This window comes from Aristolochia californica, unplaced genomic scaffold, assembly GCF_029961685.1.
Source record: "Aristolochia californica isolate CCGP_79_NKW_82.1479 unplaced genomic scaffold, dmAriCali1.0.hap1 SCAF_16, whole genome shotgun sequence".
NCBI lineage: Eukaryota > Viridiplantae > Streptophyta > Magnoliopsida > Piperales > Aristolochiaceae > Aristolochia > Aristolochia californica.
The window spans coordinates 9854137-9869959 of record NW_027181837.1 but is presented as its reverse complement, the minus strand read 5'-3'; positions in this window follow the sequence as shown (position 1 = coordinate 9869959).

Sequence of the window (15823 nt, the reverse complement as noted above, 5' to 3'; positions counted from 1 at the left end):
TGTATATACGAACTCTAAAATTTTCATTTTGTTATGCCTTATATCTTTTTTGTTTGCAAAAAAAATGGGAGAATGATAGTTCCAAAATGAAAATGGACAAATGCTGAGAGAGATAGTTCCAAAAAGTATCTGCGATTTTTAATGATAGGCAAAAAGTGGGTTGTTTGGGTCTAGTAAATATCCAACCACTTGAGAATTTGATTTTTTTACTCCTTCAAATTTTTAGATCATTAGGTCCGCTTGCATCCTCAACATGGTACTGGCATGCATATCCACCACATTTAAAGCTTGTAAAGATCACTTTGAAGTCCTTTTTCCTATAAAATTCCACCAAGCTTATTATTAGGGGTTGTACTAGAGGAATTTCCCAAACATGGATAACCAAACCTTGGAGTTCATTTTTAGTGCGTGAAATAATTTTCAATTTTTTTTGCATACTTGAACTCTAAACTTTTCATTTTGTGAAGCCTTATTTCTTTTTAGTATAGGAGAAAAATGGGTGAGTGAAAACTCAAGTTTGTTTTTTGAAAACAAATTTGAACATCCAAAATGGAAATGCACAAATGCTGATAGAGATAGTTCCAGTATATGTCATTTTAAAATATAGGCAAGAAGTGGGTTGTTTGGGTATGGTAAATATCCAACCACTTGAGAATTTGATTTTGTCAACTCCTTGAAATTTTTGGATCATTAGGTCCACTTGCATCCTCAACATTTTTCTGGTCTGCATATCCTTCACATTCAAAGCATGTTAGGATAAGTTAGAAGTCCATTTCCTATAAAATTCCACAAAGATTATTATTAGGGGTTGTACTTGTGCATTTTCCCAAACATGGATAACAAAACCTTGGAGTTCAATTATAGTGCGAGAAATAATTTTCAAATTTTTTTGAATACATGAACTCTAAATTTTTTTTTTGTAATGCCATATATCTTTGTTGTTTACGAGAAAAATGGGAGGATGAAAACTCAATTTTGGATCTGAAAACTAATTTGAACATCCCAAATGGAAATGCACAAATGCTGAGAGAGATAGTTTCAAAAAGTGTCTGTCATTTTTCAGGATTGGAAAAAAGTTGGTTGTTTGGGTCAGGAAAATATCCAACCACTTGTGAATTTGATTTTTTCTACACCTTGAAATTTTTGGATCATTACGTCACTTGCATCCTCAACATGTTTATGGCACGCATATCCACCACATTTCACGCATGTTAGGATCAGTTAGAAGTCCCTTTCCTCTAAAATTCCACGAAGCTTATTATCAGGGGTTGTACTAGTGAAATTTCCCAAACATGGATAACAAAACCTTGGAGTTCGTTTTAGTGCGTGAAATAATTTTCTTCACTTACAATTATTACAGTTTTAATATTTTTTTGAATACATGAAATCTAAAATTTTCATTTTATTATGCCTTATATCTTTTTTGTTTACAAGAAAAATGGCAGAGTGAAAACTCAAGTATGGATTTGAAAAAAATTTGAACATCCAAAATAGAAATGCAAAAATACAGTGAGAGATAGTTCCAAAAAGTATCTGTGATTTTTAAGGATAGGCCAAAAGTGGGTTGTTTGGGTTTAGTAAATGTCCAACTACTTGAAAATTTGATTTTTTCTACTCCTCGAAATTTTTGGATCATTAGGTGACTTGCATCCTCAACATGTTTCTAGCCTGCATATCCACCACATTTAAAGCATGTTAGGATCAGTTAGAAGTCCATTTCCAATAAAATTCCACAAAGATTATTATTAGGGGTTGTACTAGTGGAATTTCCCAAACTTGGATAACAAAACCTTGGAGTTCAATTATATTACGTGAAATAATTTTCAAATTTTTTTGTATACATGAACTCTAAAATTTTTATTTTGTTATGCCTTATATCTTTTTTGTTTACGAGAAAAATGGGAGGGTGAAAACTCAAGTTTGGTTCTGAAAACTAATTTGAACATCCCAAATGGAAATGCACAAATGCTGAGAGAGATAGTTCCAAAAAGTATCTGTCATTTTTAAGGATAGGAAAAAAGTTGGTTGTTTGGGTCAGGTAAATATCCAACCACTTGAGAATTTGATTTTTTCTACTCCTTGAAATTTTTGGATCATGACGTCACTTGCATCCTCAACATGGTTCTGGCATGCATATCCACCATAGTTCACGCATGTTAGGATCAGTTAGAAGTCCATTTCCTATAAAATTCCATGAAGCTTATTATTAGGGGTTGTACTAGTGGAATTTCCCAAACACGGATAACAAAACCTTGGAGTTCATTTTTAGTGCATGAGATAATTTTCTTCACTTACATTTATTATAGTTTTCAATTTTTTGTTCACACATGAACTCTAAAATTTACATTTTGTTATGCCTTATATCTTTTTTGTTTATGAGAAAAATGGGAGAGTGAAAACTCAAGTTTGGATCTGAAAAAAAATTTGAACATCCAAAAAGGAAATGCACAAATGATGAGAGAGATAATTCCAAAAAGTATATGTGATTTTAAACGATAGGCAAAAAGTGGGTTGTTTGACTCTGGCAAATATCCAAAACTTGAGAATTTGTTTTTTTCTACTCTTTGAAATTTTTGGATTATTAGGGTCACTTGCATCCTCAACATGTTTCGGGCATGCATATCCACCACATTTAAAGCATGTTTGGATCAGTTAGAAGTCCCTTTCCTATAAAATTCGACCAAGCTAATTATTAGGGGTTGTACTAGTGGAATTTCCAAAACATGGATAAAAAAACCTTGGAGTTCATTTTAGTCCGTGAAATAATTTTCTTCACTTACAATTATTACAGTTTTAAATTTTTTTTTAATACATGAAATCTAAAATTTTATTTTGTTATGCCTAATATCTTTTTTGTTTACAAGAAAAATGGTAGAGTGAAAACTCAAGTTTGGATCAGAAAAAAATTTGAACATCCAAAATAGAATTCAAAAATGCAGTGACAGATAGTTCCAAAAAGTACCTGTGACTTTTAAGGATAGGCAAAAAGTGGGTTGTTTGGGTTTAGTAAATATCCAACTACTTGAGAATTTGATTTTTTCTACTCCTAGAAATTTTTGGATCATTAGGTCACTTGCATCCTCAACATGTTTCTAGCCTGCATATCCAACACATTTAAAGCATCTTACGATCAGTTAGAAGTCCCTTTCCTTTAAAATTCCACCAAGCTTATTATTAGCGGTTGTACTAGTGGAATTTCCAAAACATGAACAACAAAACCTTTGAGTTCGTTTTTAGTGCGTGAAATAATTTTCTTCACTTACATTTATTATTTTTTTCAAATTTGTTTTGCATACAAGAACTCTAAAATTTTTATTTTGTTCTGCATTTTATCTTTTTTGTTTACGAGAAAAATGGGAGAGTGAAAACTCAAGTTTGGATCTGAAAAAAATTTGAACATCCAAAATCGAAACACACAAATGCTGAGAGAGATAATTCCAAAAAGTATCCGTGATTTTTAAGGATAGGCAAAAAATGGGTTGTTTGGCTCTGGTAAATATGCAAACACTTGAGAATTTGATTTTTTCTACACCATGAAACTTATGAATCATTAGTTCACTTGTTTCCTCCACATGTTTCTGGCATGCATATCCACCACATTTAAAGCATGTTAGGATCTGTTAGAAGTCCCTTCCTATAAAATTCCACCAAGGTTATTACTTAGGGGTTGTACTAGTGGAATTTCCAAAACATCGACAACAAAACCTTGGAGTTCATTTTTAGTGCGTGAAATAATTTCTTCACTTACATTTATTATAGTTTTCAATATTTTTTTGCATACATGAACTCTAAATATTTCATTTTGTTTTGCATTTTATCTTTTTTGTTTACAAGAAAAATGGGAGAGTGAAAACTCAAGTTTGGATCAGAAAAAAAATTCGAACATCCAAAATGGAAACACACAAATGCTGAGAGAGATAATTCCAAAAATTATTTGTGATTTTTAAGGATAGGCAAAAAGTGGGTTGTTTGGCTCTGGTAAATATCCAAACACTTGAGAATTTTATTTTTTCTACACCATGAAACTTATGGATCATTAGGTCACTTGTTTCCTCAAAATGTTTCTGGCATGCATATCCACCACATTTAATGCATGTTATGATCAGTTAGAAATCCCTTTCCTATAAAATTCCACCAAGCTTATTACTTAAGGGCTGTACTAGTGGAATTTCCCAAACATGGACAACAAAACCTTGGAGTTCATTTTTAGTGCGTGAAATAATTTTCTTCACTTACATTTATTATAGTTTTCAAAATTTTTTTGCATACATAAACTGTAAAAATTTTCATTTGTTATGCCATTTGTCTTTTGTGTTTACGAGAAAAATGGGAGAGTGAAAACTCAAGATTGGATCTGAAAACAAATTTGAACATCCAAAATGAAACTGCACAGATACTGAGAGAGATAGTTCAAAAAAGTATCTGTGATTTTTAAGGATAAGCAAAAAGTGGGTTGTTTGGCTCCGGTAAACATCCAACCACTTGAGAATTTGATTTTTTCTACTCCTTGAAATTTTTAGATCATTAGGTCCACTTGCATCCTCAACACGGTACAGGCATGCATATACACCACATTTAAAACTTGTTAAGATCACTTCGAAGTCCTTTTCCTATAAAATTCCACCAAGCTTATTATTAGGGGTTGTACTAGAGGAATTTCCCAACCATGGATAACAAAACCTTGGAGTTCATTTTTAATGCGTGAAATAATTTTCAAATTTTTTTGCATACTTGAACTCTAAAGTTTTCATTTTCTTAAGCCTTATTTCTTTTTAGTATATGAGAAAAATGGGAGAGTGAAAACTCAAGTTTGGATCTGAAAACAAATTTGAACATCCAAAATGGAAATGCACAAATGCTGAGAGAGATAGTTCCAGTATCTGTCATTTTTAAATATAGGCAAAAAGTGGGTTGTTTGGGAATGGTAAATATCCAACAACTTGAAAATTTGATTTTGTCTACTCCTTGAAATATTTGGATCATTAGGTCCACTTGCATCCTCAACATGTTTCTGGCATGCATATCCTTCACATTTAAAGCATGTTAGGATCAGTTAGAAGTCCATTTCCTATAAAATTCCACAAAGATTATTACTAGGGGTTGTACTAGTGGAATTTCCCAAACATGGATAACAAAACCTTGGAGTTCAATTATAGTGCGTGAAATAATTTTCATATTTTTTTGTATGCATGAACTCTAAATTTTTTTTTTGTTATGCCTTATATCTTTTTTGTTTAAGAGATAAATGGGAGGGTGAAAATTCAAGTTTGGATCTGAAAACTAATTTGAACAACCAAAATGGAAATGCACAAATGCTGAGAGAGATAGTTCCAAAAAGTATCTGTCATTTTTAGGGATAGGAAAAAAGTTGGTTTTTTGGGTCAGGTAAATATCCAACCACGTGAGAATTTGATTTTTTCTACTCCTTGAAATTTTTGGGTCTTTACGTCACTTGCATCCTCAACATGTTTCTGGCATGCATATCCACCACATTTCACGCATGTTAGGATCAGTTAGAAGTCCCTTTCCTATAAAATTCCACGAAGCTTCTTATTAGGGGTTGTACTAGTGGAATTTCCCAAACATGGATAACAAAACCTTGGAGTTCGTTTTTAGTGCATGAGATAATTTTCTTCACTTACATTTATTACAGTTTTCAATTTTTTTTGCATACATGAACTCTAAAATTTTCATTTTGTTATCCCTTATATCTTTTTTGTTTACGAGAAAAATGCGAGAGTGAAAACTCAAGTTTGGATCTGAAAAAAAAATTGAACATCCAAAATGCAAATGCACAAATGCTGAGAGAGATAATTCCAAGAAGTATCTATGATTTTAAACGATAGGCAAAAAGTGGGTTGTTTGACTCTAGTAAATATCCAACTACTTAAGAATTTGATTTTTTCTACTCTTTGAAATTTTTGGATCATTAGGGCCACTTGCATCCTCAACATGTTTCTAGCATGCATATCCACCACATTTAAAGCATGTTTGGATCAGTTAGAAGTCCCTTTCCTATAAAATTCTACCACGCTTATTATAGGGGGTAGTACTAGTGGAATTTCCCAAACATGGATAACAAAACCTTGGAGTTCATTTTAGTGCGTGAAATAATTTTCTTCATTTACAATTATTAGAGTTTTTAATTTTTTTTGAATACATGAACTCTATAATTTTCATTTTTTTATGCCTTATATCTTTTTTGTTTACAAGAAAAATGGCAGAGTGAAAACTCAAGTTTGGATCTGAAAAAAATTTGAACATCCAAAATAGAAATGCAAAAATGTTGTGAGAGATAGTTCCAAAAAGTATCTATGATTTTTATGGATAGGCAAAAAGCGGGTTGTTTGGGTTTAGTAAATATCCAACTACTTGAGAATTTGATTTTTTCTACTCCTAGAAATTTTTGGATCATTCGGTCACTGGCATCCTCGAGATGTTTCTAACCTGCATATCCACCACATTTAAAGCATGTTACGATCAGTTAGAAGTCCCTTTCCTATAAAATTCCACCAAGCTTATTATTAGCGGTTGTACTAGTGGAATTTCCTAAACATGGACAACAAAACCTTTGGGTTCGTTTTTAGTGCGTGAAATAATTTTCTTCTCTTACATTTATTATATTTTTCAATTTTTTTTTGCATACATGAACTCTGAGATTTTCATTTTGTTCTGCATTTTATCTTTTTTGTTTACGAGAAAAATGAGAGAGTGAAAACTCAAGTTTGGATCTGAAAAAAAATTTAAACATCCAAAATGGAAATAGACAAATGCTGAGAGAGATAATTCCAAAAAGTATCTGTGATTTTTAAGGATAGGCAAAAAGTGGGTTGTTTGCTCTGGTAAATATCCAAACACTTCAGAATTAGATTTTTTCTACACCGTGAAACTTATGGATCATTAGGTCAATTGTTTCCTCAACATGTTTTTGGCATGCATATCCACCACATTTAAAGCATGTTAGGATCAGTTAGAAGTCCCTTTCCTATAAAATTCCACCAACCTTATTACTTAGGGGTTGTACTAGTGGAATTTCCCAAACATGGACAACAAAACCTTGGAGTTCATTTTTAGTGCATGAAATAATTTTCTTCTCATACATTTATTATAGTTTTCAAAATTTTTTTGCATACATGAACTCTAAAAATTTTCTTTTGTTATGCCTTTTATCTTTTTTGTTTACGAGAAAAATGGGAGAGTGAAAACTCAAGATTGGATCTGAAAACAAATTTGCACATCGAAAATGAAACTGCACAAATGCTGAGACAGATAGTTCAAAAAAGTATCTGTGATTTTTAAGGATAAGCAAAAAGTGGGTTGTTTGGCTCTGGTAAATATCCTACCACTTGAGAATTTGATTTTTTCTACTCCTTGAAATTATTGGACCATTAGGTCCATTTGCATCCTCAACATTTTCCTGGCATGCATATCCACCACATTTAAAGCATGTTAGGAGCAGTTAGAAGTCCATTTCCTATAAAATTTCACCAAGCTTATTATTAGGGGTTGTACTAGTAGAATTTTCCAAATATGGATAATAAACCATGAAGTTCATTTTTATTGCGTGAAATATTTTTCTTCACTGACATTTATTATAGTTTTCAATTTTTTTTTTGCATACATCAACTGTAAAATTTTCATTTTTTTATGCCTTATATCTTTTTTGTTTACAAGAAAAATGGGGGAGTAAAAACTCATGTTTGGATCAGAAAAAAAAAATTGAACATCCAAAATGGAAACCCACAAATGCTAAGAGAGATAATTCCAAAATGTATCTGTCATTTTTAAGGATAGGTAAAAAGTGGATTGTTTAGCTCTGGTAAATATCCAACCACTTCAGAATTTGATTTTTTCTACTCGAAATTTTTGGACCATTAGGTCACTTGCATCCTCAACATGTTTCTGGTATGCATGTCCACCACATTTAAAGCATGTTAGGATCAGTTAGAAGTCCTTTTCCTATATTATTCCACCAAGCTTATTATTCACGGGTTGTACTAGTGGAATTTCCCAAACATGGATAACAAAACCATGGAGTTCGTTTTTAGTGCGAAAATAATTTTCTTCACTTACATTTATTATAGTTTTCAAATTTTTATACATACTTGAACTCTAAAATTTTCATTTTGTTATGCCTTATATCTTTTTTGTTTACGAGAAAAATGGGAGAGTGAAAACTCAAGTTTGGATCTGAAAAATAATTTGAGCATCCGAAATGGAAATGCACAATTGCTGAGAGAGATAGTTCCAAAAACTTTCTGAGATTTATAATGATTGGAAACATGTGGGTTTTTTGGCTCCTGTAAATATCCAACCACTTGAGAATTTGATTTTTTCTACACGAAATTTTAGGATCATTAAGTCACTTGCAACCTCAACATGTCTCTGGAATGCATATCCACCACATTTAAAGCATGTTAGGATCAGCTAGTAGTCCCTTTCCAATAAATTTCCATCAAGCAAATTATAAGCGGTTGTACAAGTGAAATTTCCCAAACATGGATAACAAAATCTTGGAGTTCATTTTTAGTTCGTGAAATAATTTTCTTCACATACATTTATTATATTTTTCAAATTTTTTTCCATACATGAACTATTAAATTTTCTTTTTGCTATGCCTTATATCTTTTTTGTTTACGAGAAAAATGGGAGAGTGAAAACTCAAGTTTGGATCTGAACAAAAAATTGAACATCCAAAATGAAAAGGCACAAATACTGAGAGAGATAATTCCAAAAGTTATCTGTAATTTTTAAGGATAGGCAAAAAGTGGGTTGTTTGGCTTTGGTAAATATCCAACCACTTGAGAATTTGATTTTTTCTACTCCTAGAAATTTTTAGATCATTAGGTCACTTGCATCCTCAACATGTTTCTGGCTTGCATATCCACCACATTTAAAGCATGTTAGGATCAGTTAGAAGTCCCTTTCCTATAAAATTCCACCAAGCTTATTATTAGGGGTTGTATTAGTGGAATTTCCCAAACATGGATTTCAACACCTTGGAGTTCATTTTTAGTGAGTGAAATAATTTTCTTCACATACATTTAATATGGTTTTCTAATATATTTGCATACATGAACTCTAAAATTTTCATTTTGTTATGTCTTATATATTTTTCGTTTAAGAGAAAAATGGGAGAGTGAAAACTCAAGTTTGGACCTGAAAATAATTTGAACATTAAAAATGGAAATGCACAAACGTTGTGAGAGATAATTCCAAAAAGTATCTATGATTTTTAAGGATAGGAAAAAAGTGGTTTGTTAGGCTCTTGTAAAATATCCAACCACCAAAGAATTTGATTTTTTCTACTCAAAATTTTTGGATCATTAGGTCCACTTGCATCCACAACATGTTTCTGGCATGCATATCCACCACATTTAAAGCATGTTAGGATCAGTTAGAAGTCCATTTCCTATAAAATTCCACCAAGCTTATTATTAGGGGTTGTACTAGTGGAATTTTCCAAACATGGATATCAAAAACATGGAGTTCATTTTTAGTGTGTGAAATAATTTTCTTCTCTTACATTTATTATAGTTTTCAATTTTTTTGCAAACATGAACTCTAAAATTTTCAATTTGTCATACCTTATTTCTTTTTTGTTTATGAGAAAAATGGGAGAGTGAAAACTCAAGTTTGGATCTGAAAATAAATTTGAACATCAAAAATGGAAATGCACAAATGCTAAGAGAGATAGTTCTAAAAAGTATCAATGATTTTTAAGGATTGGAAAAAAGTGGGTTGTTTGGCTCTGGTAAATATCCAACCACTTGAGAATTTGATTTTTTCTACTCCTTGAAATTTTTGGATCATTAGGTGACTTGCATCCACATTATGTTTCAGGCATGCATATCCACCACTTTTAAAACATGTTAGGATCAGTTAGAAGTCCCTTCCCTATAAAATTCCACCAAGCTTATTATTAGGGGTTGTACTAGTTGAATTTTCCAAACATGGATAACAAAACCATGGAGTTCATTTTTATTGCGTGAAATATTTTTCTTCACTTACATTTATTATACTTTTCAATTTTTTTTGCATACATAAAATCTAAAATTTTCATTTTGTTATGCCTTAATATCTTTTTTGTTTAAGAGAAAAATGAGAGAGAAAAAACTCATGTTTGGATCAGAAAAAAAAAATTGAACATCCAAAATGGAAACGCACAAATGCTGAGAGATATAATTCCAAAATGTATCTGTTATTTTTAAGGATAGGCAAAAAGTGGGTTGTTTGGCTCTGGTAATTATCCAACCACTTCAGAATTTGATTTTTTCTACTCCTTGAAATTTTTGGATCATTAGTCACTTGCATCCTCAACATGTTTCTTGCATGCATATCCACCACATTTAAAGCATGTTAGGATCAATTAGAAGTCCCTTTCCTATAAAATTCCACCAAGCTTATTATAAGGGGTTGTACTAGTGGAATTTCCCAAACATGGATAACAAAACCTTGGAGTTCGTTTTTAGTGCGTGAAATAATTTTCTTCACTTACATTTATTATAGTTTTCAATTTTTTTCCATTAATTAACTCTAAAATTTTCTTTTTTATGCCTTATATCTTTTTTGCTTACCAGAAAAATGGGAAAGTGAAAACTCAAGTTTGTATCTGAAAAAAAATTTGAGCATCCAAAATGGAAACGTACAAATGCTGAGAGAGATAATTCCTAATAGTATATGTGATTTTTAAGGATAGGCAAAAAGTGGGGTGTTTGTCTCTGGTAGTTATGCAACCACTTGAGAATTTTATTTTTTCTACTCCCTAAAATTTTTTGATCATTAGGTCACTGATGTAGAATTTAGTTACATCGGCTTTAATACCTCGCAAGCGTACGAATCGTTCATGTAATTTAGCAGTAAGCGAGGGTCATATCCACAGGGAGGATTGAATTTTGTGTATTCTTCAATCAACTAGCCTAACCAAATATGATGAATTAATCTGAACTAAACACTAATTATATCCTAAATTATCAAACAATAATCTAATTAACTACTTGCATAACATGAAACGTCAACTCTGGATTTTACCGTGATTTGTGCCTCTCTCGAGTGCCACATAATCACGAATCCGATTTCTCAATCCTTGCATCTAGCCCCTCTCGGGCGCCTAGAGTTAAAGACAGAAATTGAATTACAATAGAATGCAGAGAATCAATTTCCTATTGTGATGATGCTAAAATTATCAACTTTGGATTTTATCGTGATTCGTGCCTCTCTCGAGCGCCACGTAACCACGAATCCGGATTCTCAATCCTTGCGTCTAGCCCCTCTCGGGCGCCTAGAGTTAAAGACAGAAATCGGATTAAAATACCAAAATCCAACCTCAATTATAATCTTACCTTAATTGGCTAATTTAATCAAATATCAAGAAAACAAATCTTAAATAAACCTTAATTATCAAATCAGATTCAATTAACATTCAAAACCTAAGTTCAAACTATATGAAAAATTAAATTCAATAATGATGAATTACTCCCCTTCTTCCTCCTCTCGCTCGGGCAGCAACTCGTTCTCACGGGTGCTGCAATTTCCGGAAATTGGTGGCGTCGGGTAGCAATAGTGAGTGGCCGGAGGTAGAGACGACGCCGGCGACGACGGTTAGAAGCCGACGGACGGAGGTAACGTCCGACGAAGAGCAAAACAGAGCTGACGTTCTCTAACCGGCTCTCTCGAGTCTCGGTTGGAGTCGGAATGGCTCCGGGACTGGTCGGAATATGTAAACGACGTCGGAGGATGGTCGGAAAGCGGAAGTGGCACCGGAGAAGCCCTCTCGGATCACTTCTCGGCCTGGCGAGCGACTGTCGAACTCACCTCGACGGAGACTCTCTCGAGCTCTCCTCGGGTTTGTTCTCAGTTGCTGGACGGCGGTGGACGGCGGTGGACGGCGGTGGACGACGGTGGCGCGGTGAAAGGTATTGGCCGGCGAACAGCGGTGGGGAACTCCTCTCGGATCCTCCCCTGTTTCCGGTCAAAGTCCTCTCTTTTGGTCTCTGTTTCTCTTCTCTTCACGCTCCTCTTCTCTTTAAATATGATTTTCTTATTTTAAAACGATTTGCCCTAGAAATTACCTCCATTTCACTAAGGGCATTTTGGTAAATATCTTCTTCTCCACCCAAATTCTCCTGAAATTCCATAATTGAATCTATAAAAAGCATTTCAGGAAGAAATAAGACTAAAAAATAATGAAATATAATTCAGGAGAGAGAAATATGCAATATCGACAGTGATTAATGCCAAATTCAATAAATGCTCATTTCATTTGAAAACCGATAAGTAACCACCTATAATACAATTATAAAGCTTATTCTATTATAATTAACCTAGTTCTCATGTCAAAATATGGCATCTATCACACTCCCAAACCTAAATCTTTGCTAGTCCCTAGCAAAACAACATTCGAACCAAAATTAAGCCTAGGAAAACAAAATGCCACTTTCGTAGGGAGCACGATTGCATTTAGCGCATGCAACAAGCCGTTAATCCCCTACTCTGCAGTAGTGGACAAGTTATGTCTCGTGAGGGTTTGCATGGAATTTACCCACAAAATTCATCTAAATCAATAATATAAAAAGAAAAAAACTGAAGAAAATTTACTCCTCATTAGCATATGACTAACACTTAGTATCGTAAAATATCTGAAAATCATATGAGATCTTACAAAATTTTGAAAACCTGTGTAAAATATAGTCTATTATTAATCCAAATACACTCATTGTTACTCCACCTGAACCAATGTGACCCATAAGCTTTTACTTCAACAGAACGAAGAGGCAACAAATAACAATAAAATCCTGGTCACATCACAATTAAGAGAAAATAGTAGAGTAAGCCTATTGTCTGACAATCTCACAAAAGAAATATACTAATTTCAATCTTGACCTGCAACTTCTTTCAAATTACAATTCGTCATCAAAGTTAAGGAAACTCATTGCTTCCAGATTTAAAACCATTTTACGCTATTACCAGCGCACTTTTGCTATTACCAGCGTAATTTTTTTTTTCTTCACTGAATACTTTTGGTATTACCACCATTTTGTATTCGTCTTCACTGCACATGCACTTATTTTTAAGTGACCAACTGTTCCGGTGCATGTCCCTGGGTTTGCCCAGGCTGTTTCTGAAGTTATCTATCTTTTGCAAGCAAGAGCATTTCCATTTGCATTCATACATTACAACAAGGAATTTCACTGAGGTATAAAAAGGAATGAGTTCAAACAGGCATAAAAGACTATTCAGACTAACATAGATCAACACTAGATTTACATGTTCTCTTTTGCAACTAAGTTCCAAGTCTAATGCAATAGTAAGTTAACCCATTGAATTCTCATGAATCACAGCAAATGATATCAGATTTCTAATAGGCATATTCTACAAAGTTTTAGGAAAATTTTTTGAAAAACATTTGAGCAACTTATTTTAACTCTACTAATGTTAACCACATACTAAAAGGAGTAATTTGAAAACCACGAACAAAAATCGAACGAAAATTATTGCTAAGACATAAAAGAGTCGTCCCCCCCCCCCCCCCCCCCCCCCCCCCCCCCCCCCCCTCCCCCCCCAAACCTAAACCTGACATTGTCCTCAATGGGGAAAAGTTAAAACACTATCACGACTACAAAAAAAAAAAAAAAAAAAAGAATAATAAAGACCCCCAGGAATGATACATAGTCTCCCTCGAAGAAGGTTTACTCGTATCAGCCGTACCCGTAGGTAATCATCCATAGATGAAACCGCTATCCCACATCACACTTTGAAGAAATCTCCGTGTGACTGGCCACTGAAGGCAGCAGGAATCACGCGCTGAACACAAGTCCTTAAGTTACTCACCATAAGGTTTTCATTCAATACTTCAAGATCGAACTGGTCAATCCCAGAACGGTTGTTTGAGTACAGACCTCTCAAACTAGGGACCAAAAGTCTGGTCATCGACTACCGGAACCATTTATGCCCTCAACCGGTAAGAGAGTATGAATAAACCAAAAATAAAAATAAAAATAAAAATAAAAATAAAACTGTAATGTACAAAGGGATAGAAACGTGGGGATTGCCCACAATGTGCTAAGTTTATAGTCGTAAGCAAGACTCTGACGCATTCAAGATGAAATGACAGGTTCCTCCAAGAAAATCACCATCACCTCCTCTGGTGTGGGGACATTCTCAAGATACGGTTTGAGCCTCTGACCGTTAACTTTGAAGATCGACCCGTCTCCATGATTGCGGATCTCAATAGCGCCATGAGGAAACACCTGTGTAACTTCAAATGGACCGGACCACCTGGATCTTAGCTTCCCTGGAAACAAATGCAATCGTGAGTTATAAAGTAAAACATTCTGCCCAACAGTAAAAGACTTGCAAAAAATAGATTTATCATGTAAAAGCTTTGTTCGCTCCTTATACAGTTTGGCATTCTCATAAGCATCATAACGTATCTCTTCCAACTCATTCAATTGCAACTTTCTCTCCTCACCCACTTGAGTTAAATCAAAATTTAAAGCCTTAATGGCCCAATAAGCTCTATGCTCAAGCTCAACAGGTAGATGACATGCTTTGCCGAATACTAGGCGAAATGGAGACATCCCAATAGGAGTCTTATAAGCGGTTCGATAGGCCCATAAGGCATCGTCCAATTGAGTGGACCAATCTTTCCTATCAAAGCGAACCGTCTTCTCCAAAATCCGTTTGATCTCTCTATTAGAGATTTCCACTTGACCACAAGTTTGCGGGTGGTATGGAGTGGACACCCGATGAGTGATGGAATATTTCTTCAATAAGGCCTCAAATGCTCTGTTACAAAAATGAGATCCCCCATCACTGATGATCGCTCTCGGGGTACCAAATCGATTAAAGATATTTTCTTTTAAAAATTTTACCATCACTTTTTGATCGTTTGTCTTACATGATATAGCTTCAATCCATTTAGAGACATATTCAACAGCAACAAGGATGTATTGATAGCCGAACGAGACAGGAAAAGGACCCATGAAGTCAATACCCCACACATCAAACAATTCAACAATAAGAATGGGGTTAAGAGGCATCATGTTCTTCCTAGACAAACAACCAGTTCGTTGGCATTTATCACACACCTGACAAAACTCATGGGCATCTCTAAATAATGAAGGCCAATAGAAACCACATTGCAAGACTTTAGCCGCGGTCTTTCTAGCACCAAAATGTCCACCACATGCGTGGGAATGACAAAATTCAAGAATGTTGGCAAAGTCTTGCTCATGTACACAACGCCTAATGACTTGGTCAGAACACACCTTGAACAAATAAGGGTCATCCCAAAAAAAATGTTTGACTTGGGAAAAGAATTTCAATCTATCTTGTTTACTCCAATAATCAGGAATCTTATGAGTTACAAGATAGTTGACTATGTCAGCAAACCAAGGCAACTGGGATACTTGGAGAAGTTGTTCATCAGGGAAGGAATCATTTAAAGGAAGGAATCCTTCCTGAGGTACTACACATATCCTAGATAGATGATCAGCAACAACATTCTCACAACCCTTCTTATCTCGAATCTCAAGGTCAAATTCTTGCAATTGCAAGATCCATCTAATCAAGCGAGGTTTAGTGTCCTTGATGGATAATAAATACTTCAAAGCAGAATGATCAGTGAACACTATAACCTTTGACCCTAACAGATATGATCTGAATTTGTTCAAGGCAAACACAACAGCTAGCAACTCCTTCTCAGTGGTAGTGTAATTCAATTGAGCATCATGAAGAGTTCGGCTAGCATATTGAATGACACAGGGCATTTTATCCGTCTTTTGCCCCAAAACAGCCCCCAATGCATAGTCAGAGGCATCAC